This window comes from Somniosus microcephalus, chromosome 2 (genome assembly GCF_052327205.1).
Source record: "Somniosus microcephalus isolate GS21.2 chromosome 2, FLI_Smic_1.0, whole genome shotgun sequence".
In the NCBI taxonomy this organism is placed as follows: Eukaryota; Metazoa; Chordata; class Chondrichthyes; order Squaliformes; family Somniosidae; genus Somniosus; species Somniosus microcephalus.
This window is the reverse complement of record NC_140988.1, coordinates 97,251,255-97,275,256: the sequence shown is the minus strand read 5'-3', so window position 1 is coordinate 97,275,256 and position 24,002 is coordinate 97,251,255. Positions and strand designations below refer to the sequence as shown.

Genomic DNA, 24,002 nt, shown 5'->3' with positions numbered 1-24,002 from the left:
TCGCTTGTTATACATTGTTCTGGATTTTCATTTCCATTGACTTCAGTTTTCTTTTCCATCTTGTCAGCACACAACTATTAACATTTTTGAAATGCTATATCTGAAGATTTTTTATGATGCCTATTGTTAAAAATGTGTTGTGAAAGAATGTTTTGCTGCTGAAAGTTTTATTGACCTTGCCCTACCATATTTTTCTTGCATTTATTTAGTCTTCTCTTCCATTGTTGGTTTCTCTTTATCTTCAGTATTGTGTCTTTTATTTATTTTTCACTCCTTTTGGTCTTTTTTTTATACCTGATTATTTCGGGAGATTTAGGGCCTAAAATTCCTTTGTTTGCTAAATATATCATCCATAAAAATTTGTGAAATTTGGAGAGGGAGTATTAATGGACTATTTGACCATGTTTAGTACTTCTCTGACAGTTCATGCCACCCCAGAAATGCATTAATAAACCTTAGCAAAAATGTAGGATAAAAACCACTTTGTGCTTGATAAGTAATAATTAATGAAGTATTCGTGCAGTACTCGCTTGCCTCACAGTCAGATAAAAAAAGTGACGGTTTTATTCCTAGTCAGAGCTGGCAGTACTTAGCAAAACAGAAGAGTCAGCAAATGGACGGATATTCAACTTTAAAAGCAACTAGCCAGAGATAATGGGCCCGATTTTTGGCTTGTGTGGGAAATGGTCGGGTTTCCCATGTGGGGTTCCTGACACACACAAAAATGTGTCAGCCAGCTCCACGCAATTTTTCCTCAAGTGGCCAATTAATTCCCAGCATGTGGGCAGCCTTGCTAATTGTCCAATTCGTGTCAGAAAGCCCCACAGTATGATGTCATCATTCGTGGTGCTTTCAAAGTGTCCAGCAAGCTTCTCCACCTCTGCAGGCTTCTCAACCGCTCTTGCACAATGGCAGAGGAGCCTGCACCAGCTGCTGCCAGCGGCAGAGGCCGAGCTGCGGCCAAATTCAACGAGACATCATTGCAGACCTTGGTGGATGGGGTAAGGACCCACAGGGAGGTCCTCTACCCTCGCTCAGGGAGGAAGAGGCCTCCCAAAGAGTCCACGGCTGCCTGGATGGAGGTGGCAGCAGAGGTAAACTCTCTGGGTGTCACCTGTCGCACCTGGCTGCAGTGCAGGAAGCGCTTCCATGACCTTCACCGCACAGGGAAAGCAAGAATGAAGTTTCCATCACCCTCAACCTCATCCCCATTGCCTTTCCCGAACAGCACTCAGCTTCAGCAATCTCTTCTTCCACATCCCACTTCACAGTCACATCCATGCACCCTTACCCATTCCGTCTCTATGCTCACATTCACATAACTATTCCACCATCCAGTCTTGTAAATAGTTTTAATGCCATCATTTTCCTGTACATAAAAAATCTGGTGCCAGCTGCTGCAGTTATGGCGTCTGTCATTTGGCGAATGGGGATGTCACATAGAGGCCTTAGGATAACTTGCAGATGACTGCAAGCTGGTCAAAGTTGTTGGAAAGTGCAGGCATGGGCCACTGTCCATGGTCAGTTAAGAAGCAGTGAGGCTGCAGTGTTTGATGTACCAGGCTACGCAAATCTGCCCAGGATGAGTGCCTTCCTTGCATTCCGCCCAGCAATGTTCTCATGCACTGGTGCCGCTGGTTGGCGGGCCTCTGCAGGATGCTCGTTTCTGTCCTCCTCCTCCTCCTCCTCCTCCTCCTCCTCAGCATCATCCTCATCCGAGACGGCTCTGTGAGGAGCCTCTTGGTCCTGCGGAATCGGCAAGCCACGATGCTGTGCCATGTTGTGAAGCACACAGCATACCACAACGATTTTGGAGACCCTGGCTGATGAGTACTGTAGGGCTGCAACTGATCTATCGAGGCATCTGAAGCGCATCTTCAGCAATCCGATGGTTTGCTCGATAATGCACCTGGTGGTAATGTGGCTGGAGTTGTAGCGCTCCTCAGCTTCGCTGGCTGGTCTCCTCAATGGCGTCATTAGCCAAGAGCGCAGGGGATATCCCTTGTCTCCAAGTAGCCATCCTTGGAAGTTCGTTTGGCGGACTGAATAGCGGAGGCACAGTAGACTGGCGCAGTATGAAGGAGTCATGGCAGCTTCCAGGGAACCTGGCACAAACATGCAAAATCACCTTCTTTTGGTCACACACCAGCTGAACGTTAAGGGAGTGGAAGCCCTTGCGGTTGACAAAAACTCCTGGATTGCGGTGGGGTGCCCTAAGGGCCACATGTGTGCAGTCAATGACGCCCTGCACCCTTGGAAAGTCTGTCAGCTGAGCGAATCCACGCGCTCGCGCCCTCACACTTGCGTGATCCCTGGTGAAATGGATGTGATTGTGCGCGATGGCAAAGAGGGCATCGGTTACCTGCATGATGTATGTGTGTGCGGCAGCCTGGGAGATGCCGCTGATGTCTGCTGCTGATCCCTGGAAGGAGCCTGAGGCATAAAAGTTGAGTGCGGTGGTGACTTTGATGGCCACTGGACCTGTTGCTCTGGGCTCCAGGTCTTGCCGCAGCATTGCGCAGATGTCAGTCACAACCTCTCGCGAAAGTCGGAGCCGCCTCTGGCACTGCTGCTCAGTCATGTTGAGGTAGCTGACCCTGTGTCTGTACACCTTGTTTGGGGGGTATCTCCTGCGCCGACGGCCTTCCATGCGCTGACCCCTTCTGGCCTGTGCTGCCCCAGGTCGCTGAGCCGCAGCCTGTCGCTCCTGCTGGTGCTGCTGGTGTTGCTGGTGATGCTGTTGCTGGAGTTGCTCCAGCTGTTGGAGATCCTCTAATGCCAGGAAGGGAAGGTACCAAAGGCCTTCCATGCTTCTGGCAGATGCCTCCGTTGAGGAGGCACTGAGTTAGGGTGGTGAGAGGGGCTTCCCAGGAGCTCACACTGGAGAAGTGTGTGAGGCTCCAACTTTCTACAGCTGTGCCTAAGCCTTCAAAAAGTTCCCCCAAGCCTTCATCAACAAGGTCCTGCAGCCTGCAAATGCTGCCTGTTTAAATCTCTTCAGTCCTCATTGACCTGCAGCTGCAAGCAAGCAATCCAACTGTTTTCACGCCAGGTCTCATCAGCGGGCTTCCCCGCAGGCGTGTTTCATGTGGGGAAAGCCCCAAAATCGCGACAGCCCCTCAAAATCTACTTAAAGGTAATAATTGGTGATTTCTGTTCTGACGGCCAGTCCCGCCAGCGGCGGGTGGGACTGAAGCGGGTCGCGGAGAAACGGCGGCCCGAAAGTCGGACGGGGCGGGGAATCAGGCAGGGGGGTGGGGGGCGCGACCCGCTTTTTCAGCGATTTTTGGCCCCTGGCCGCCTGGAAAGCCGCCCAATGGCTGGCAGAAAATCGGGGCCAGCATCTTTCTGGAAATGTTGATTTTTTTTTACACTTTATTTGGTGCATTTTCCATTTCTTTGGAGAGCAGAACTACTATAGGAGCAATTTTCAACTCCCGCCTGTCCAATTCTTGCCTGAAAAATGAGCGGACCCCAGTGGAAAATCAGAAGTGCACCAAGGCCTGCCTGCTGCAATTTTCAGGTGGGCCTGTAAATGGGTCCACAGCGCTCCCACCCAAAACAGGCAGAGGCTGCCTATATAGAAACATAGAAGATAGGAGCAGGAGTAGGCCATTCGGCCCCTCGAGCCTGCTCCGCCATTCAATGCGATCATGGCTGATCATACAAATTCAGTACCCGGTCCCTGCTTTCTCCCCATACCCCTTGATCCCTTTAGCCTTAAGAAATATATCCAACTCCTTCTTGAATATATTTAATGAATTGGCCTCTACTGCTTTCTGTGGTAGAGAATTCCTCCTCATTTCTGTCCTAAATGGCATACCCTTTATCCTTAGATTGTGATCCCTGGTTCTGGACTCCCCGACCATCGGGAACATCCTTCCTTCATCTAGTCTGTCCAGTCCTGTCAGAATTTTATAAGTTTCAATGAGATCCCCTCTCATTCTTCTAAACTCCAGCGAGTACAAGCCCAATTCACCCAATCTCTCCTCATACATCATTCCTGCCATCCCAGGTATCAGCCTGGTGAATCTTCGCTGAACTCCTTCCATGGCAAGAACATCCTTCCTCAGATAAGGCGACCAAAACTGCACACAATACTCAAGATGTGGTCTCACCAAGGCCCTGTACAACTGCAGCAAGACATCCTTGTTCCTGTACTCGAACCCTCTCGCTACGAAGGCCAACATACCATTTGCCTTCTTAACTGCCTGCTGCACCTGCATGCTTATCTTCAACGACTGGTGCACAAGGACACCCAGGTCTTGTTGCACTTCCCTTTCTCCCAATCTATTGCCATTCAGATAATCTGCCTTCCTGTTTTTGCCACCAAAGTGGATAACCTCACATTTATCCACGTTATATTGCATCTGCCATGCTTCTGCCCAATCACCCAACCTGTCCAAATCATCCTGGAGTTTCTCGGCATCCTCCTCACAGCACACACGCCCACCCAGCTTTGTGTCGTCTGCAAATTTGGAGATATTACATCTAGTTCCCTTGTCTAGATCATCATTAATATATATTGTGAATAGCTGGGGTCCAAGGACTGATCCCTGCGGTACCCCACTAGTCACTGCCTGCCACTCGGAAAAAGACCCGTTTATTCCAACTCTTTGCTTTCTGTCTGCCAACCAGTTTTCTATCCAAGTCAATACCTTGCACCCAATCCCATGTAAATTAACTTTACACGCTAATCTCTTATGCGGGACCTTATCGAAAGCCTTCTGAAAGTCCAAATATACCACATCCACTTGTTCTCCCTGATCTATTTTACCAGTTACATCCTCAAAAAATGCCAGTAGATTAGTCAAGCACGATTTACCTTTTGTAAATCCATGTTGACTTTGTCCGACCCTGTCACTGTTTTCCAAGTGCTTTGCTATTACATCTTTTATAATGGACGCTAGCATTTTCCCTACTACCGATGTCAGGCTTACCGGTCTGTAATTCCCCGTTTTCTCCCTACCACCCTTTTTGAATAGTGGGGTAACATTAGCTATCCTCCAATCCATGGGTCTGTTCCAGATTCCATCGAATGTTGGAAGATGATCAGCAATGCATCTATTATTTCTAGGGCCACTTCCTTAAGTACCCTAGGATGTAGATTATCAGGCCCTGGGGATTTATCGGCCTTCAGTCCCATCAATGTCCTTAACACCATTTCCTTACAAATACTGATTTCTTTCAGTTCCTCCCCTTCATCAGACCCTATGTTCCCTGACATCTCTGGGAGGTTATTTGTGTCCTCCTTTGTGAAGACAGAACCAAAATATGTATTTAATTGGTCTGACATTTCTTTGTTCCCCATTATAAATTCCCCTGATTCTGACTGCAAGGGACCTACGCTTGACTTCACCAATCTTTTTCTCTTCACATATCTATAAAAGCTTTTACAGTCAGTTTTTATGTTCCCTGCAAGCTTACTCTCATATTCTATTTTCCCCTTCTTAATTAATCCCTTTGTCCTCCTTTGTTGAATCCTAAACTGCTCCCAATCCTCAGGTTTACTGCTTTTTCTGGCCAATTTATATGTCCTCTCCTTGGATCTTTGCTTACCCTAATTTCCCTTGTTAGCCACGGTTGAGTCACCTTTTTTGTTTTATTTTTATGCCAAACTGGGATGAACAAATTCTGTAGTTCATCCATGCGGTCTTTGAATGCTTGCCATTGCCTATCCACCGTCAACCCTTTGAGTGACATTCCCCAATCAATCTCACCCAACTCACGCCTCAGACCATCATAGTTTCCTTTATTTAAATTGAGGACCCTAGTCTCTGAGTCAACTACTTCATTCTCCATCTTAATGAAGAATTCTATCATATTATGATCGCTCCGACCCAAGGGGCCTCGTACAACAAGATTGCTAATGAATCCTTTCTGGTTACATAATACCCAGTCTAAGATGGCCTGATCTCTGGTTGGTTCCTCGACATATTGGTCCAGGATACCATCCCGTAAACACTCCAGGAATTCCTCCTCCACAGTATTGTTACTAATTTGGTTAGCCCAATCTATATGCAGATTAAAGTCACCCATGATGACTGCTGTGCCCTATATGCAAATTCGAGGGCCAACGTTGCAATTTTCAGGGACAAATGGGCAGAGTATGCACAGCGCACACTCTGACCATTTGTACCAGGTGGGGAGTGGCAAAGCCTAGTCCTTAAAAGGGCTGCCTCAGAAATGGCTACGTGGATACTTTGACGTGCTGTTGGCCATTAGATGGGCCATGTCTTTTACTGCTGCCTTCAATATCATCCACGGAGCCGCTGGATTTTCTGCCCCTCCCCACCCCTGTTGTGACAAGCTACCCACTATATTAAAGCACATTGAGTGTTGGCAGCTTGCTTTTAAAGTGCAAGCCAACATCTCTAGGGCTCCTGTTCCATCCATAAGCATTAATGCAAAGAAGAATACCAGTTTATACTGTGGATTTTGACAATGGGATATCACTTGTGCAGTTTAGCAGAAAGGTGGACCTACTGGAAGGTTTTCATGCCAGATAACTTTGGCTTTTATTGACACATCAAAAGCAATTCTGTTGAGACTATTATTTTGTAAAATGGGGGAGTACTTTGAACAAAACATACTCTCTCTGGACCTTCCTTCCTTCCCGAGAACTGTGTTTTGTACTTGAAGCACCGTCCATTTTTTTTCCATTAGTTGTTTAAATTCTTGATTACAATTTCTGATGAGGTCTTACTTTTTTAGATGTTGCTAATCATATTGAAATATTAATAATATATGCTGTGTCGCACAATGTATTACATTATGGGGCAAAGTGACACATTTGGCAATCCATATCTCTTCAGCTTGCCATTGGGTCTGTCATTTCTTGTCAGTGATTCAATTCACTACTTTCACAAAGGGTTAAAATAGTCCCTCACCTGAAATTTTGGCTGGGGTTCTCCAGATTTTCTGCTGGAAGATTGGCGAAAACCCCATAGAAACAGGGAAATGGCCGTTCATGCCATTGCGCCAGGGTTTCCACCAAAGTTTCGGTGGGAGATCATGAGAACTCTACCACCCTGAGCTGTCACTCGTTCGAATATCTGCTCTGATGAACAAAACATTGCTTCTCTATATTCTCATTACTATGCAAGTGGTGAAAGCTGCAGTGCACCATAATGGTGCAACGCCAATGTTTTAATACTAAATATGATGCTTCAGTATAGCGGAGTAGAGTTTCCGCTTTGAGCGCAATTAGCACAAATTGCGCTTTTAATTGCGCTGGTTTTCAGAAGTGAAATTATGGCTCAGGTTTCTGCCCAAACTCATATGCATAATAAAAAACATAAAATCTCCCATGAACCAGTGCAACCGGGTTATGTAATAGAACGTAATTGTTTTTTGCATTAAAAAATATTCCTTGATGTATTTAAGATTGGTACCCTGGTGCAGTATTATTAATACAGCTGAAAATTGGTTTATCACAAAAAATAAGCATTTTTAATAAGTGTCCAGTCCACCACTTGTGAGTAACTCAATTTTAAATCACTGAAAATGATTTTAAAAAACTATACAGAACCATTTACTAGTTTCCTTGGTATACAGTAGTCAGTTTCTTCGTAAATTAAATAAAATTTATTATTTAAAAACTTTTAAACCGTGCCTGCAAGTGCTTTTGCGCCTAATAAAAAGCTTAATTTAAAGAGCAAACGAGTGCAATTGGCAGAAACTCGCCATGCTCATTAATTCGACCTGGGGGCGGGGTGGGGTTTTGTGGGCGGGGCCGGCTTCAAGCACGTTGTTTTTTAAACCAGCGTAAAAGATTGTGGAAACTTTATTTACTCTCGATGTAACTTGCGCTTAAAATTCCTCGATCGTTTACGCTGGTTTGGCCAATCGTGGTGGTAAAACCAGCACAAAATACTCTAGGTCAGGATGTCAATTAGAGGTGGTAATTTCTTATGAGCGTTTAACGTTAAAGGAAACCAGTGGGACTTCTAAAGAGAGATTTCATTCTTCTGCATTTGTATTGTGTTAGGAGTTATACCTGAAATCTGAAATCTTGCTGTCCAATACTACTTTACTAGAATGTAGGAAAAGCTTGGTCACAATGTAGGGGCACGACACAGAATACTTAGCAAGCAACGATGCAACTGTAAAAGTTCAAAAACAATGTTCTGAAGAGGCAGCAAAGGTGCTATAACATGAGATTGATAAAGCATGCAAGTAGGTGAGTAAATGGCAGATGAAATTACATCATCTGGACCTGACTGCGAGGGACCTGGCTCCTTCACCAGGCCAAATCTTCCGGGAACTGCTTTGAGGGCCAAAAGGTAAGTTTTTAAAATTTATTTTTAAGTTTCCTTGTGGATCAAGAGGAACAGAAATGCTCCTCCACAAGGAAGCCTCGAGCCTCCTTTGCCCCAGGCTTTCCCCCACAATTCCCCTACTGAACCCCTCCGATCCACTTATCTTGTACTGGGGACCATTCCCATGGGTCCCTGGCGTTGGCCTCTGAGTCACTCGATTTTAACGGCCAAGCAGCCGTTTTGGTCGGCAAGTGAGACAATTGCCTCCGAGAAGCCTGATCACGTGCCTTTTGGGTAAATCAGAAATTTCACCACTGGCACTCAGCTTTTCCCTACTACAGCTATGTGTTGTATAGACCATTGAACAATCTTTCTTTCATTAATACTGATTAAATGACACATTAGCTGCTTGAGACGTGCAAATGGATCATTAATGCAGCTTTCTGTCATTGACAAATATTTTTCATAAAACTATTGAAATCTTTTTTGCAGGATTTACACATTACAAAATTGCATTTTTGGTAGTGGTTGTTGAATATAAAAATGTCAAGTCTCCCAATTTTAGGGAGAAGAGAAATTTTGGTCCCTCAGTTATAAGCTTAAAATCTTGGGTTTCGAGCTGTAATCTAGACATAAGAACACTGGCAGTGAAATTCTATAGGGGTTTCCTGATCTCCTGTTGTAACTCTGGTGGGAGACTGGTGGAATGCCTAAATAAACGTCTGAAAATGGCCACTTCTGCCATTTCTCTGGGAGTTCTGCCAGTTTCCTGCTAAAGTGACTGGCAAATTGGGAGAATCCCCATGGAATTTAAGGACCAGTGTACCAAGACTTACCTGTAAAGTAAGTTGCAATTGACCAGCCTCTGCAACAATTACAAATATAATCCTTGTCGTATCAGACATTTAAAAAAAAATTCTACGGATTATTTCATACAAAATACAGGATTTACTATAGGCTAGAAATTACTGTTGCCGATAATAGTAGATGAATATTTAACGCATGTATAGGATATTCCTCTGTTATTTTAACAGAAACTTTATGGGTGAACCTTTCCTTTAAAACTAGCGGGGCAGAGGAATATCATACAAACATATCAAATCGTTTGCTAATATCACCAATAGTAATTTTAATTAAGTTACTCCTAAACAGTTAACATACTTTGGGCAAGATTTTCTGCTGGAATTAAGCAGGCTTCCTGGTGTTCATCTGGTAGACGTGGGCGGGACTCCCACTTCCAGGATTTTCTACTGGAAATCACGGGGGATGTAGTCTATCGGTGGGTATATTCAGAGGACAGCAAATGACAGGTATATGCCATCTGACATATATGCTTTAAAGACGCTTGCCCCTCAAATACCTGTACATTCCTGACATCTAGCTTTGCCATGGTGTGCAGAGGGGACTATTTTAAACTTTAAAAGCCTCTTCAACAGCTCTCTTCCACAAAATTCAAATTTTTAAATAAAATTTAAATGGTGCCTTTCAGGCACCCTAGGGTGAGCAAGCCCCAATGCGCTGTGGTGGGCACCCACACTGGAACTGATGGAAATCTTGCCCTCTGGAAAATTGCCAGGATTCTGGAAAATTCAGGCTTTGGTATCAAAAGATTTCAATTGATAAATTGGATCTGTACTTTGCCTCATCAATCTTTGCATCAATCCATTAAATGCAGTTGTATTGCGAAGGGTTCCAGTAATTTGTCTGAACTCTAGGGGTGCATACCCATGAGCATAGTATGGTTATGAGTTCTTTCATGTATTAAAAAAAAGCGTTCCTTGGAGGGCTCAGTGGATTAGTCTGTAGATTGGTGTGTTTTGGATCTAAACTGGTCCAGAAGATCACAGGTTTGATCCTTGATGTGTCCACAATTGGCTTGTTTCAGTAAAGAAAGAAAAGTGAAAGTTATACTTTATCCTTATAAAATTTAGGAAGTTATGAGTAAGAAGGGAAGTCAGGTGGAACATTACCACCCAAAGGTTAATTATCAGGGAAGGCCATTGAGACGGACAGTACACATGGCTTCAAGAGACAATCAAATGCATCTCTGGACAGAAAATGTACTGAAAAATAAGCAAAGAGGACAGATAGGGTTGATCTTTGGAAAAGGCAGACTTCTTGGGCCTAATAGCCTTTTTCTGTTCCTAAAAATTATCACGTTCAACGGAAAGTAAAATTGCTTTAAAGGAACAGATAATTTTGGGTAAATTCTTATCTAAAAAGCCACCTCCATTGTTTTGTGTTTTTAAAATGTGGCTTTAAAACTATCTCTTCTTAACAAGGTTTATCTATGGAGCCCTTTAGACAGCCATTTGAAGCAGATGTACCACATTAGGGCCTAGAAATTTGGTTGTTAGCGCCCGCGATTAGCGCCTAATGAGTCCGAAATGTGGGGCGTTACCCAATGTTCGGGCAGGCGCAATGAAGATAGCGACACCTCCCATATTGACTATACATTTAACGCCTGCGCTAACTGTTAGCGCGCGCCCGCGTGCGCAGGCAGATCATGACGTCATTTCAGTGTGCAACACCTTTTAGGCGCCCCTGACCAGATATTTGGTGGCGCCCGGAACCTTTCCGCCTAGCGCTATTAGTGACAGTTCGATGGAACGTTACCAGGCCCTTCTCGGAGTTGGGGGGTGCTATTTAAAGGGGACAGCTCTAGTATAAAAGCTGCAGCCACTTGGCCTGTTCATTGTGATCGTTGCTGGAGAGAGTTGGTGAGCTACTGTTGAGCAGATTTTTTTTGATTTAGCCTTAGAATACTTGGGACCTTCAGACCTGTCCGGAGCAGTTGGAGCGCTACACCTAACAGCGTTTTGCCCGACTGGCATCGGAATGGGAGCTGCTTTGGAGGGCCACGTCCTCATGGCCGGACACTTTGAAGGGGCACAGAGACGGCGGGAGAGAGGGCCAGGATTGGCCAGAAGGAGGAGGGGCAATGGAGGTCGGCCAATCCGAGGGTACGCTGTGAGGGTATTCAGGCAGCAGGTGTCATACCTTGCCATGTCGGAGGAGCAGTGTGTTCGAAGGCTCCGATTCGGTAAGGAGGTTGTAACTGAGCTGTGCCACCTGCTTGCTGAGGATCTGCAGCCGCGTCTACGGTGCAGGACCTCTCTGTCAGTGGCCGTCAAAGTGACTGTTGCCCTCAATTTCTATGCCAGCGGATCCTTTCAGTCAGCCACTGGGGACATTGCGAATATCTCTCAGTTTGCAGTGCATTGTTGCATCCGGCAAGTGACAGCTGCCCTTTATAGAAGAAGGCATCAATTCATCACCTTCCCTCTGACCCTGGAGAAGCAGGAGGAGCGCGCGCAGGGCTTCGCTGCTATTGCGGACTTCTCCATGGTGCAGGGGGCGATTGATTGCACACACGTGGCTTTGCGGGCGCCATTACTGAATCCTGAGGACTTCCGCAACCGCAAGGGGTTCCACTCCCTCAATGTGCAGCTGGTCTGTGACCACCGCCAAATGATCATGGCCGTCAACGCCCAATTCCCAGGGAGCAGCCACGATGCATTCATCCTGCGGCAGACCTCAGTTTGTGACCTTTTTGAGGGGCCGGCTCACCCACGAGGCTGGCTTCTTGGGGACAAGGGCTATCCTCTCTGCCCATGGCTCATGACACCACTCCATTTGGCCGCCACCCCAGCAGAAGAGCTGTACAACAGCAGCCATCAGGCGACCAGGAACATTGTGGAGCACACTATTGGTGTGCTCAAACAGCGTTTCCGCTGTCTAGACCATTCGGGGGGAGCCCTGCAGTACTTGCCGGAGCAAGTGGGTCACATCGTCGTCGTCTGCTGCATGCTCCACAACTTGGCCATTCGACGCACCCAGCCAATGCCAGCTGGCCCTCAAGGTCCAGCAGAGCAGGCGGACGAGGAGGAGGAGGACGAGCAGGCGGACGAGGAGGAGGAGGAGGAGCATGCGGACGAGGAGGAGGAGGAGGAGGAGGAGGAAGATGGGAGGGCTCCTGAAAGTGGAAGGGCCATCCGTCAGAGGCTCATCAGGACTCGGTTCGAGGTCCCTCTGACGGAATGATGGGTGTCATTCGTCCTGCGCACTTCGGATCTTTCAAAGCCTCTGAAGGCCAGCATGACTGTAAATAGTAACGTGTACCATTGCAAATTAAAACTTTTCTTTATTGTCAAAAAAGTCCTTCCTTCCAGCATAACAACGTCATGTCAACAGAAACCATAACTAACAAAATAACAGTTAACTCTTCGGCAAAGCCGCAAAACTAAACAAACCATTTCCAACAATCACAACAGGTGAGGGAGTCCTTGAATTTGGCCAAAGAAACGTCTCAGCACCTCTACTGCTGGCCCCTTGATGGAGAACGACTTCTCTTTTGCGGTCGGCCCCTTCCCTCCCTGCTGCTCCTACGTAATTGAACCCCAGTGGCGGGGTCAAGGCTGGGGGATGCCTGCTGACTGTGTGGAAGCGCAGAAGCCCCTGAGGGACAGCCTGGACGACCTCTGGTCTTGGAGGGTGCGGAGGCTGGCTGCTTGATCTGGGCATGGCTGGAAGCAGTGTGCCCTGCAGGTGGTGGCAGCTGCACTGCAGACGTACCAGCGGTGGCATGAGCAATGGTCACCTGCCGAGAGAGGACACCTGCACCATGGTCGGACGACACACTGGCTCTCTGAGGGGACCGGTTCGGCTCATCCGCCACAATCGACTGCTCCACTGATTCCTGGCCTCGTGCGGTACTGGAAGGGCCCGGGGTGATCCTAGCTGATGCAGATAAGGTGGCTGCAGTGAGAGTTCGCGTTGCCCCAATCTGGGTGTGGACGAGGCCAGCAAGTGACTGCGTGGCAGCAGTGAGGACCTGTGTGGCAGGTGCCAGTGCTTCGGAGAAACCCTGGACAGTTCTTTCCATTGCTTCGGACAAGGCCGGAGCAGTCCGTTCCACTGCCTCGGACAAGCCCTGGACAGACCTTTCCAGGGATTGTCCAAAGCTCTGAACAGTCCTTTCCATAGCAGCCTCGAAGCCCTGGACAGTCCTCTCCATTGCTGCCCCGAAGCCCTGGACAGTCCTCTCCATTGCTGCTCCAAAGTCCAGCACACTCTTTGCCAGTGTTTCTATCGACTGAGGCATCCTCCCCACTGCAGCCATCAGCTCAGTGTGCCTGAGCTGGGCCTGGGTGCTCATTTCAGCCAGGCTACGCACCTCCTCTGCACTCTGTGCAGCAGTCATCGCTCCCTGCCTTGCCCTCCGGGGAGCCGGTGGCCGAACATGCCTACCCCCCTCGCGTTGCTGCAGGCCGCTTGTTCCGGCAACTGGCTCATCATCAGAGCCCCCCCCCTCCCCTCCAGGGAACTACTATCCCCAGTCTGCAGATGTGTAGGCTCCCCTGAGGCTGGAACGGATGCTCCGGCTTCCTCCTGATCCTCGCCTCCGGAGGCACTGGCACTGGCAGCTTCAGGGCGCAGATCCCGAGTTGGTGATGCAGCATCTGAAAGCAGGGAGGTGGAAGAGTGGCTTTAGCAAAAGGACAGGTTGGCGGCAAGGCATGCCAGATTGCGGCAAGGCTCTGACATGGCTGCACACTGAGAAAGCATGCTGGCGGGGGGACCAAGTGGAAGGAGACAGCTGAAAAAGGTGAGAGCCTTACCCTCGCTGTCGACAATGGGGTCGGCAGCTGCAGTGGTAACAGGACCACTCAGACGTCCTCCAAGAATCTGGTGCACTCTCTCCTCGAGATCCGTGAGAGTGACCACTTGTGGAGGTCCGCCACCGGTTCGAAGCTGGTCCTTGCGGATCGTTGCCAGCTTGGACTGCAGGGGAAAGAAGGGGAAGTTCTGTTACATGATGCCCTGAGTGATCATCTCATGCCCCCCATGGTGCAAGAGCCCTTACATGATGCCTTGAGTGATCATCTCATGCCCCCCATGGTGCAAGAGCCCTTACATGATGCCTTGAGTGATCATCTCATGCCCCCCATGGTGCAAGAGCCCTTACATGATGCCCTGAGTGATCATCTCATGCCCCCCATGGTGCAAGAGCCCTTACATGATGCCTTGAGTGATCATCTCATGCCCCCCATGGTGCACGAGCCCTTACATGATGCCTTGAGTGATCATCTTATGCCCCCCATGGTGCAAGAGCCCTTACATGATGCCTTGAGTCAAATGTGCATGTGTGTGCCCAGAAAGGGCCATGGGTGCTTGCTGACAGATGGCCATTGGGACATCATGGCTACAGGGTGCGCGAAGTCAGGTGCAGATGGAGGGAATCAGAAGTTTGCATAAACAACACTCACCCTAACGACCCAAGTGAGGTCGTTGAATTTCTTCCTGCACTGAACAGGGGTCCTGGTCGCCATGCTGCTGGAGTTGACCCTCTGACAAACATCCCTCCAAGCTCGGCGGTACTCCTTTTGATTCAGCCTCCTGCCATTGTCAGGATAGAGAACATCTCGACGGCGCTCAACTGCGGACACCAAGTGCTCCAGAGCCTCAGTGCTGAAGCACTCTGCTCTCTGTCTCACCTTCTCCATCTTGACCAAGTTTTTTGCGCCAGAGAAGGGCGAGCGCCGATTCTGAGGCCTACAGGGCGATGAGTGTGGAAGCTGAGGCTGACTGACCCACCCCTTTAAGAGCCGGCCGGCGCCTGGAAGTCTCGTGGTTATCGGTAATTGAGATCACCTGCGCTGCGCCCGTCCGCGCCGATATTGGGTAGCGCCGGAAGTTTTGCGCCTTAGGAGGCCCGTGTAACGTCTGAATTCGCGCCTCAATCCCCTTTGGGGGCGATGCAACCCAATATCGCGCCAGGCGGCGATAAGTTTCGTCTGGCTATAAACTTTGCGCAGTGCCATTTCTAACGCCTCAAGCGGGGCGATACCCAATTTCTAGGCCTAGGTCTTTTCGAGACTTGCATATAATTACTTAGAAATTACAGCACTGAAACAGGCTGTTTGGCCCAACTGGTCTATGCTGGTGCTTATGCTCCACATGAGCCTCCTCCCACTCTTTACTTCATCTAACTCTATCGGCAGATCCTTCTATTCCTTTTTCCCTCATGTGGTCATCTAGCTTCCCCTTAAATGTATCTATGCTATTTGCCTCAACTACTCCCTGTGGTAACATAGTTCCACATTCTAACCACTCTCTGGGTAAAGAAGTTTCTCCTGAATTCTTTATTGGATTTATTGATGGCTATCTTGTATTTATGGCCCCTAGATTTGGACTCCCCACAAGAGGCCAGCGCAATCACTTGTGTGCCCCAAGCACAGTGTTGTCCAATTGAAATCGCTGACTAGCCACGAGCATAGCTACAGTGACACAGTTTTAGTCACATACACTAATTTTAGTAAAAAATACCTTACACACAATACAGGTAAATGTACTTCGCGTGTACATTTATTTAACAAGCATTTGCCACCGCTCTGTGAACCTTTTCAGTCTTTCTCTTTCACCAAAGTTTGGAATTCTGGAATAAATTTATCAGACATCTTAGTGCAGCCTCTAGGTTTTTGTCCAGCAGTTGTGAGCGATACTTTAACGTCATCAGAGTGATTGCTGAGAATGTTGACTCGCACAACGAGACTCACCAGACCAGCCCCTGCTCGCCATCCAGAATGTGATTGGATGCTGCATCCCCTTTGCCATGACATACCCTGTTGGAGCTGCTCGTTATTGACTGCACTTGCTATCTTTGGCCTGGAGCGGTTATTCCAATTGGTCGAGCTTACCATGATGATAGTTCCCTGCTCCATATAATACTAATGGTATTTCCATGGTGCTGAAGTTTGGCGTTTTCACCCGTGTTATACACCATTTTAGCAATAACCAAGGAAGTAAAACACACACAATTAAAAACACACACTGTGCTTTTTATTTTACCATTTTACCAACAATGCATAAAAAGGTTAAAGTACACATGTTTTCGCCATGTGAAAATGGGTTTTGAGATCATATGCCGAATGACAGTGTCTATTAATCATTTTTATTTACTAATCAAAAATGCAATTAGCTTCATCTGGATTCCTTATTAGCCACATGTGGCTAGTGGATAAGTTTTGGAACAACACTGTTTTACAGCACTGTGTTTTGATGAATGCTCATGTGCATGATATAACTACAATAACCCAGGTAGTTTAGATCCAACCAGCATTTCAGTTGTTTTCTATAGCTTCTTAGAACCATGTTCAGTGCTGGAGGAACATCTGTTTTATGATTTAGGGCGCTGCAATTAGGTGGGAAAACATGACTGAAATAAAAACTGCTGATACCCTGCTTAGCACACTGTTTTTGGCTTTCATTACTCTACAGTCCATTATGTATCATCTCACAAAGCAAACTGCATTGCAGCAAAAGACTTGGGGGTAAAGGGGCTACCTTTGCTGGGGTGCTAATTTTAGCGCTCCGAAAAAGTTAGCGCCCCTGCGTCCGATTTTCCCAGGTAGCACCCCGAGAAGGAGGAGGGGCACTACTGGAAGCGCCCTGCGTCCCTCTTGGGGCGCTGCGAGCCGCGGTACTGCAGGCCTTCCTCCGCTTATTAAAGGGGAGGGGCCTGGCGCAGCGCATCCCGGCACCCAGCTGGGCCACCAGGGATCAGGATTGCCGGCAAATGAGCCCGGCACTCCTTGAGTGCCGGGCTCACGGACAGCAGCCGGCACCCCGTGGGGAGGGGGGGCTTCACGGGAGTCAGGGACAGCAACAGGGACAAGTGCTGGCAGGCGGCCAGCAACAAAAATGGCCGCCCGCCACCTCCCCTTTAACTAGCGCTGCCCCAGCCGCAGGTAGGGCCCCCTGACCCCAGCGGACATAGCATCCGGTAGTAAGTCGGGGGGGCGCCACCCAATATTACAGCCGGGGCGCGAGCGGGGTACTGTGCATGGCGATGGCGTCATCGCCGGCGGCGCTAATGGTTAGCGCCGCCGCTAACCTTCCACTGAATTTCGCAGGAGGCGTTAGCGGCGCCGCGCCCAGGCGCTAGTTAATTTGCACCCCATTAGCGCCTCTTAGGGTTAGGGTTAAATTTGTTCTATTAGAAAAAAAGAAGTTTCTCAACAGTAATAATGTGATCTATAGAACTACAGACATAAGTCCTTTGAAATATCAGATCTGGCACTTACCTAAATTAATGGACCACCGCACCTCCCCCCCGCCCCCCCACCCACAACTATTTGGCTGAACTGGTGCTTCTAGTTCACCAGCTGTAACCATTAACTGTTGCGTTAAACCCATATTAGAAAATTCAGTGTAGGGTTAAAACAGCCAACATGAACTTTAATGCCAAGAATGCTATTTATCACTTGATAGTAATCTTAGGGTGCTAACGGGAGGTGCAAATCAACCAAATTTAGCCCCCTTGGGCTCTACATTTTTTGTTTCTCATCAATTTTCTTCTTTCCTGCTATGGTATAGTTCCATGTGCATTGGACACCCACCAAATAGCCATTCTTCATTTGTGAACCTTGACAGTAAATATTGACAAGCTATTCGAGTGTGAGGATTTCACAGCTGAACTTGATCCAGTCTTCACCTAACATACACACTCACACTTATAGCAGCGGTTGCTGGATAGCGATTTGGAGCAGGGACTCGGCAGTTTTCTTTTTCCTCACTAATTTAGGCACTGAGGCCAATTGAAGTGGGCTGCAGCTTCCTTGGCTGTGACTGTTCTGATCGGTATGGCCCAGCTATCTATTGGTTAAACTTGCCCTTCCTTGGGGGAAACTGGGAGGGGAAGGGAGTGCATCCTTTTCAAGTCTTTAAAGCCAACTTACTATCAAGTGATAAATAGCATTCTTGGCATTAAAGTTCATGTTGGCTGTTTTAACCCTACATTGAATTTTCTAATATGGGTTTAACGCAACAGTTAATGGTTACAGCTGGTGAACTAGAAGCACCAGTTCAACCAAAAAGTTGTGGGTGGGGGGGAGGGGGGAGGTGGTGGACCATTAATTTAGTTAAGTGACAGATCTGATATTTCAAAGGACTTATGTCTGTAGTTCTATAGATCACATTATTACTGTTGAGAGACTTATTTTTTTCTAATAGAACAAATTTCCTTTATAAAATGATACGTTAGGGAGTAATACTAATGATTATGAGGAACACTGCTGATTTATGCACTGAAGTATGCCTAACAAACTCATTTGCACCACATTGCAATTCTGTGTTGTTCTGAATCGACAATGAAACCTAATTTGTAATTGCAAGGTTTATACACAGAAAATAGATTTAATTTGCAAGTGCTTCTGCATGAATATGTTAAGGAAAGCAAGATCCAGAGGATCCGCAGTGTAAAAGAACACCACATATGATAGAATATTCCAGAAACTATCAGATCAAAGCCTTAGAGGGTGAGGAAGCACCATGTTGCAAGATTTCAATCTGCAAATGAATTGTGAATTGAGAGAATAAGCAGACACAGGAAAAGGAAAGAATAAATTATCTTATGTAGTCATATTACCAGCTGAAATACATAAAGTAATGTTAAGTTAATGGCAATTCTTCATAATGATTTGATTCATGCAAGGAATCCTGATAGTAAAATTCACAGTTTAATATTGCAAACTGCAGTCTGTTGCTCTTTATTAAAATAAGACATTTTGGAAGTTCCAAGCAATTGTGATAATGGGAATCACAGTCAAGCTTAATGTTATTCTCATCTGCTATCCACATATACACTTTCCACCAGTCAGGAGCAGTCAACCAGGCTGATCCTTCTCCTTTCCAGCCCAGGGATATTTAATAGGGCCCATCACTGTCAGCAAAAATCAGTACAGACCATGGACTGAACCTGGGACCATCCTGGTTTGTATGACTCAGTGCCACACCACACAGTACAAGCACACATTGAACCATACATGTAAAAATGATCCATCTTCAGCATTTCTTTCTTACAATATGCTATGGGGAGGAGGTAAGCAGGAATAGTACTTTTGTAGGGAAAAAGAATGATTATAGGTGCTTCTAACCACAAGAGACTGTTTGGTATTCATGTTAGGAGCCATCTATCAAAATGTTCACAAGTACAATACGCTTTCTCTTCTCTCCTCCTGAAATGTGCTGCAGAAACAACAAAATTGGATTATTTTAGAAATGAAAGTAAAAGTACACAGAGCCCTAACCAGCCCCCAACATCCCATCAGACTATTTATGTACTCTTCTAAACATTTTGGAAGGCCCCTTATTTCAGCTGCGTGGTCTGCTGTGGTTATCTATGTGAATGATGATCCTTAAAGTTGGTTTAATCCTGAGGTCAAATACCAGCCAATGAATTATCATAAACATGGATGGAATCAGTCAGGATCTGAAGAAGATATCACCTTCAAGAAATGACAAGGTATATTCACCTTGTTATTCAATGTTACATAATTGTCGATTTTATAGAATCTGTGCGTGCATAGATCTTGCACCTTAAGAACAGCACAGCCTTCCAGCCAGAATAGAGGAGATTAGATGGAGTTTATGTTTTGGAGTCAATCACTGCAAGTAGCTCATAGCACACTATAGCCAGCACTGATCATAGCACACTTCCTGGCACTGGGGGTGCTCCTGCTGCCCAGGAAGGGGGGAAAAAGAGTGGGAGAGCAATAGTGGTAGGGGATTCTATAGTAAGGGGAACAGATAGGCGTTTCTGTGGCCGTAGACGTGAATCCAGGATGGTTTGTTGCCTCCCTGGTGCCAGGGTCAAGGATGTCACTGAGCGGCTGCAGGGCATTCTGGAGGGGGAGGGAGAACAGCCAGTGGTCGTGGTCCACATTGGTACCAACGACATAGGTAAAAAGAGGGATGAGGTCCTGCAGCAAGAATTTAGGGAGCTAGGTGAAGGATTAAGGAGCAGGACCTCAAAGGTTGTAATCTCTGGATTACTCCCGGTGCCACGTGCTAGTAAGTATAGGAATAGGAAGATAGAACAGATGAATGCGTGGCTAAAGGGATGGTGCAGGGGGGAGGGCTTTAGTTTCCTGGATCACTGGGTCTGCTTCTGGGAAAGGTGGGACTTGTACAAGTCGGACGGTTTACACCTGAACCAGGGGGGAACCAATATCCTTGCGGGGAGGTTTGCTAGCACTGCTGGGGAGGGTTTAAACTAACTTGGCAGGGGGTTGGGGTACAGAGTGGAGCTATAGTAGGGGGTGTTTTACGGCCAAATACAGAGGGAAAAACAAGTCAGCTGGGAAGGCAGAGCAAATATGTGAAGGCAAAAGAGAATATGGCAGGGCTGGAAGGCATTTATTTTAATGCAAGGAGTCTTGCAAATAAGGTGGATGAACTGAAGTTGTTGTTGAACACATGGGAGTACGATATTGTTGCTATCACGGAGACATGGTTGAGGGAGGGTCAGGACTGGCAGCTCAATATTCCGGGGTATAGAATCTTCAGGCGAGACAGAGGGGGGTGTAAAAGGGGAGGGGGTGTTGCAATATTAATTAAGGAGTCAATTACTGCTGTAAGGAGGGATGATATATTAGCGGGTTCCTCTAATGAGGCCATATGGGTAGAACTTAAAAACAAAAAGGGGGCAAGCACTTTGCTGGGAGTGTACTATAGGCCCCCAAACAGTCAGGGGGAGATAGAGGAACAGATATGTAGGCAAATCTCAGAGAAGTGCGAAAATAATAGGGTAATAATAGTGGGGGATTTCAACTTCCCCAATATGAATTGGGATAGTCAGAGTGTGAAAGGCTTAGAGGGTGCAGAATTCTTAAAGTGCATCCAGGAGAGCTTTTTGAGCCAACATGTAGAAAGTCCTACAAGAGAGGGGGCGGTACTGGACCTAATTCTAGGGAATGTAGCCGGGCAAGTGGTGGAAGTGTCAGTAGGAGAGCATTTTGGCGACAGTGACCATAATTCGGTGAGATTTAAGGTGGTCATGGAAAAAGACAAAGACGGCCCGGAAATAAGGGTTCTAAATTGGGGAAAGGCCGATTTTAATATGATAAGGCAGGATCTGGCCAAAGTGGACTGGGCGCAGCTACTTATAGGAAAATCCACATCAAAGCAGTGGGAGACTTTCAGAAGGGAAATAGAGAGAGTACAACGCCAACATGTTCCTGTAAAGGTCAAGGGTGGGACCAACAAGCAAAGGGAACCTTGGATGACAAGGGATATACAAAAATGCATTAGAAATAAAAGGGGGGCTTTTGGCAGTTACAAAAGACTAAAGACAGAAGAAGCCCTAGAGGAGTATAAAAAGTGCAGGGGCATACTTAAAAAAGAAATTAGGAGGGCGAGGAGGGGCCATGAAATAACACTGGCGAGCAAAATAAAGGAAAATCCTAAGATGTTTTATAAGTATATTAAGGGCAAGAGGATAACCAGGGAAAGGGTAGGGCCCATTAGGGACCAAAGTGGCAATCTGTGTGTAGAGCCAGTGGATGTAGGCGGGGTTTTAAATGAATTTTTTGCATCTGTGTTCACTATGGAGAAAGACGATGCAGACATAGAAATCGGGCACGGGGACTGTGACATACTCGAACATATTAGCATCGAGAGGGAGGAGGTGCTAGCGGTTTTAGCGGGCCAAAAAGTGGATAAATCCCCAGGCCCGGACGAGATGTATCCCAGGCTGCTGTGGGAGGCAAGGGAGGAGATTGCAGGGGCTCTGACACTAATTTTCGGAACCTCTCTGGCCACAGGGGATGTACCAGAGGACTGGAGAACAGCTAACGTAGTACCATTATTCAAGAAGGGTAGCAGGGATAAACCAGGGAATTACAGGCCAGTGAGTCTAACATCTGTGGTGGGGAAATTATTGGAAAAAATTCTGAGGGACAAAATTAATCTCCACTTGGAGAGGCAAGGATTAATCGGGGATAGTCAGCATGGCTTTGTCAAGGGTAAATCATGTCTAACAAATCTGATCGAATTTTTCGAGGGGGTGACTAGTGGGGTGGATGAGGGAAATGCTGTGGATGTGGTTTACATGGACTTCAGTAAAGCTTTTGATAAAGTCCCGCATAGGAGACTGGTCAAGAAGGTAAGAGCCCATGGGATCCAGGGTGCCTTGGCGCGTTGGATCCTAAACTGGCTGAGTGGCAGGAGGCAGAGGGTGATGGTCGAAGGTTGCTTTTGTGACTGGAAGCCTGTGTCCAGTGGGGTACCTCAGGGATCGGTGCTGGGTCCCTTATTGTTTGTGATCTACATAAATGATTTGGATGAGAATGTAAAAGGTATGATCAGTAAGTTCGCAGATGACACGAAAATTGGTGGGGTGGTAAATTGCGAGGAGGAAAGCCTCCGGCTACAGGACGATATAAACGGGTTGGTCAGATGGGCGGAAAAGTGGCAAATGGAATTTAACCCTGAAAAGTGCGAGGTGATGCATTTTGGACGGACAAATAAGGCAAGGGCATACACAATGAGTGGTAGGACCCTAGGAAGTACAGAGGGTCAGAGGGACCTTGGTGTACATGTACATAGATCCCTGAAGGCAGCGGAGCAGGTAGATAAGGTGGTTAAAAAGGCATATGGGATACTTGCCTTCATTAGCCGAGGCATAGAATATAAGAGCAGGGAGGTTATGATGGAGCTGTACAAAACGCTGGTGAGGCCACAGCTGGAGTACTGTGTGCAGTTCTGGTCGCCTCACTATAGGAAGGATGTGATTGCTTTGGAGAGGGTGCAGAGAAGATTCACCAGGATGTTACCTGGGATGGAGCGCCTCAGCTATGAAGAGAGGCTGGACAGGCTGGAGTTGTTTTCCCTGGAGCAGAGAAGGCTGAGGGGGGACCTGATTGAGGTGTACAAAATAATGAGGGGCATAGATAGGGTAGATAAAGAGGAACTTTTCCCCTTAGTGGGGGGGTCAATAACAAGGGGGCATAGATTCAGGGTAAGGGGCAGGAGATTTAGAGGAGATTTGAGGAGGAACTTTTTCACCCAGAGGGTGGTTGGAATGTGGAACTCAATGCCTGAAAGGGTGGTGGAGGCAGGAACCCTCACAACATTCAAGAAGCATTTGGATGAGCACTTGAAATGCCATTGCATACAAGGCTATGGACCAAATGCTGGAAAATGGGATTAGACTGGACAGGGATGGATGGGCGGCGCAGACATGATGGGCCGAAGGGCCTCTTTCTGTGCTGTAAAACTCTATGACTCTATGACTATACCCAGCACTGATCACAGCACACTGTACCCAGCACTGATCACAGCACACTGTACCCAGCAGTGATCATAGCACACTATACCCAGCACTGATCATAGCACACTATACCCAGCACTGATCACAGCACACTGTACCCAGCACTGATCATAGCACACTATACCCAGCACTGATCATAGCACACTATACCCAGCACTGATCACAGCACACTATACCCAGCACTGATCACAGCACACTATACCCAGCACTGATCACAGCACACTATACCCAGCACTGATCACAGCACACTATACCCAGCACTGATCATAGCACACTATACCCAGCACTGATCATAGCACACTATACGCAGCACTGATCATAGCACACTATACCCAGCACTGATCATAGCACACTATACCCAGCACTGATCACAGCACACTGTACCCAGCACTGATCATAGCACACTATACCCAGCACTGATCATAGCACACTATACCCAGCACTGATCATAGCACACTATACCCAGCACTGATCATAGCACACTATACCCAGCACTGATCACAGCACACTGTACCCAGCACTGATCATAGCACACTATACCCAGCACTGATCATAGCACACTGTACCCAGCACTGATCATAGCACACTATACCCAGCACTGATCATAGCACACTATACCCAGCACTGAT

The 24,002-nt window shown here is 47.1% G+C and overlaps 1 protein-coding gene across 3 annotated transcripts in view; it reads left to right on the top strand.

Moving 5' to 3' along the window:
* nr3c2 (nuclear receptor subfamily 3, group C, member 2) overlaps positions 1-24,002 on the top strand; it is a 591,892-nt gene that overhangs the window by 321,629 nt on the left and 246,261 nt on the right. The gene's annotated exons all lie outside the window — the stretch shown is intronic.